The sequence below is a fragment of the Lissotriton vulgaris genome, unplaced genomic scaffold (genome assembly GCF_964263255.1).
Source record: "Lissotriton vulgaris unplaced genomic scaffold, aLisVul1.2 SCAFFOLD_464, whole genome shotgun sequence".
NCBI classification, from domain to species: domain Eukaryota; kingdom Metazoa; phylum Chordata; class Amphibia; order Caudata; family Salamandridae; genus Lissotriton; species Lissotriton vulgaris.
The window spans coordinates 343,176-346,716 of record NW_028246675.1 but is presented as its reverse complement, the minus strand read 5'-3'; positions in this window follow the sequence as shown (position 1 = coordinate 346,716).

The window sequence follows — 3,541 nt, the reverse complement described above, 5'->3', positions numbered from 1 at the left end:
GACTGGTCCTGGCGTCGAGCCGTGGGCTAGCTGCTCCTGCTTTCTCACTGCCTTAAAAAGCGGATACACTACTGGCATGCTTGTAGTAGTCAGTTTATTGCGGCCTTTCCTCCTTTGCTGCCTTCGTCCTTTCGCGTTCAGGGGCAGAGTGTTATTCTTTAGGGGAGGCGTGGTGGTTGTTGTCGGATGGCCCTCTGGTAACGCCTGATCAGCTGATGGTGGTGTCAATCCCCCCTTCTCGGCAGAACTGGCTGCTGTAGGCTCTCTTTTTGACTGTCCGGAGAAAACTGTTTCACTGGAATTGGTGTACTCGTGCCTTGGATTTTGCCCTTTTGGTAACCCTTCAATAAGGGATGAAACTATTTCGGGGAGGGCTGACAGTTTGTCGATAATAGGCCCACAGCTGCACACTAGCTTTGCCTCTTGCTGGGCTCTGATGATTAACGAGTTGAGTTGGCCAAGTTTCTCGTCTATTCGCCCAACAAAAACAGCCAGAGTGTCTAGTAGGGTCAGCTGCAAGTCCATTTTGTCAGATTGAAAATGAAGAGTGTCTACAGTTCGTTGGAAGGTGTTTAGCAAAATATCCCACGTGTTTGCCATGTCTGATGTTTGAGACCTTGGTGGAGGGCTTTTTTGGGTTTTCCTTTCATTGGGGGTAGACGACAAAGAAGAATTCGGTAAGGTGGTTAGATCCTGCAGAACGCCCTCACAGTCGTGGCACCTTTTTGTTTGCTGATTTTCTTTTGTTGGTGCCTCTGTGAGCGAGGAAGGATTCGCCGATGTTTCCGGAATGTATGAGGCAACTAGTTCAGCCCATTCCTGAGAGCCCAGGTAGGTTAAATTGGCGGGGCCGTCACTCCCAGGGTTTGTCGTGTTATCCCTGTCCTCTGTTAGATGGTCTCCAGAGATCTGAACTATTCCAGTGCCATCCTTTGGCATAGGGTGAGATGTTGAGCTGTCCGGATGGACTGATAGGTCTAGAAAACTTTTGTCGATGGTCAGGGAGTTGTTTGCATTATGTAAGTTGTCGCTGCTTAAGACTTCTTGCTGTTGGAAGTGGTCCTTACAGCTGCAAGTTGTGGGGTTGTGCGAGACATAGTTTGAGTTCTGACTGGTGCCTTGTGCAGGTAAAGTTGTTAATAGCGGGCGGGAGTTGATACACATAGGAGATGTAGGTACCTGTGGGGCGGACGTGACCCCGGTGTCATCTAGCCGTGGGCCTGCTGGGCTACAGACGGCCGTGACTGTGAGATTGTCTGTACCTGTGGGACAAGGTTTTCCCTCCACAGAAGAGCGCGAAACCGATTGGCCACCTACGGTTGGAACGCTGTTCGTGATACCACTTCCGTGGCCCAGGGGTTGGTCGTTTTGCACTTCACAAGGCGATAGTGGGAGTAATGAATTCTGGAGACCCAAGACATTCCCGCTGGACGAGAAGATGGTAGAAAGTGGGTCTTTCAGAAAGTAGAACTTAGATGTGATTTTTGGCTGCCGAAGGTTGGAGCGAGGATTAGAGTCCTGCAGAGCTTGGTCGCCAGCCACAGCGCTTTCTCCTAGGGGAAAGTCCCAGCCCCCGCTGACACCAGATGCGTTGTCCTTTATGTTAACAGCTGCATTCTGCTTGGCTGTGGCTTTTGCCTTGCCCTTTGGCTTTGGCTTTGGCTTGCTCTCGATTTGAACCCTTTTTTGCCAGACCTCATAATGAGACTGAGCAGTGGCTTAAGCCAGTGGGAGCAAGAGCACGCTTAGCTTTGCTGTCTGTTGCTGACTGTTGCCGACTGTTACTCAGAGGTGCTCGTTCAGAGGTGGGACTCGCTGGGGGGAGAGACAGGCTCCAGAGTCGCAGAGTGTCGAACGCTGATCCTCGCTAGACTGGGCGAAAGGTGATACGACTGCAGCTGCGTCAGTGACTCAATTGTTCGCCGCAGCTGCGGTTGACTAACAGGACCTCCTGATTACTTAGTGACAAGTGGCTATGTTGAAATGGTAGGTGCTATGATGTCTGTGGCAATTTAGCAGTCGCGTGAAGCCTTGTTGTACATGTAGGCGAGCACACAGACGAGACAACACACACTAGGGAAACAGTGGTGAGTCCTCGGGCTCACATGCTGGCAGTACTAGTCGGGAGTTTGTTGGTGTAATTGCCCTCGTTGGGGGGGGGCGAGGAAAGGGGTAACTCACCTCCCCACTGTGCCTGCGTCGCCTCTCTTCCCCTTCCTCCACCACCACAGGTCCGAGCAAGGTGCAGCGCTGCTCGGGCTCGGGCTCAGGGGGTTCGTGGAGCGCCGGTCAGCCACTGAGGAGGCAGCTTGAAGGGGTCAACGGGTCCTCGGGAGCTGGGTTTGCCGAGTCCTGCAGACCAGCAGTCCGACTATCACCAGTAATCGGCGTGCAGGATCCCAGGAGAGACTGCTGAAAACCTGGCCGAACGCCCGTAGGGAGGGGCGGGAGCGGGGGCGGGGGCTGGAGCTGATTCCAAAGCGCACTCTCCGGTTCTCCAGCCTCCGATTCACCGATGTCAGCCTCTACACGCCCTCTGCTCAAACCTCGAGCTCTGCAGCAGCACCGGCAGCGGCCATGACAAGGAGCCAGCAAACGCCCACGCAGTTGACCGCTGGCGGCTTCCTGCTCTTAGCTTCAGGAGTACTCCAAAAGTTTTGTTCAGGACACTGAACAGACCGCTGCTACCACCTCTCCCCTCGAGGCTGGAATACACTCTCTGTGGCTTGTGCGTATCTCTCTGCTCTCTGCTGCTCTCTCAAAAGTAGGGATGACACCTTTTCATGAGAAAAATACCAGTCATTTGTTGTTGTTTAAAGAGTCTGCGAAGGCGGCGTCTTGACACTAAATAGGGCTGTAAATAAAATGGTATATATTCATTTGCAACATGACTTTTCTGTCTTTATTTCCTTTAATTATTAGTCATGGATTATTAATGCACCCCTAGAAAACATTTAAAAGTGCTATTTATATTTTTTCGTTGAAGTATGCACAAATAAGTGCTAAACATACAGACTTTAGGTGATTTTGCTTATTTTCTACTAGCAGGGACATCAAAATAACAGTGGTGCTGGTAATTAAATCAGATCAGCTGGCAACCCTTATTCAGAATACTGAAAGTTTGTTGCAGGATCAGCACATGAACTTCCTTGTGCATCAGATAGTTTTCAGGCAATAATAAAAATATCAAGATAACTCTGGTGATTAATGTTCCTTCTAGTGAGAGTTCAGAAAATTATCTAGTTGCAGTTTTGACTCTACGTAAAGTAACAAGGAGGGTTAATGTGCCTGCTGCAAAAAATATGTACCATGAAGATCACAGAACTGAGTGTGAGTGAAAAATACATAGCACTATAAAAAAAATGAAATGTATGTCAAAGAGAGGCTATGGAGAGATGAGGTGAGCTGTTGGAGAGTCGTAGTGAGAAGGAGGATATGGGGGAGGAGAGCGCCAAAAGGACTGTTATAACTGCTGCCACAAGCGCTCAAGTCGGCCCTAGCTGGGAGCCTTAGCGTCCCCCTGAAGTTCAGGTCTAGTTGC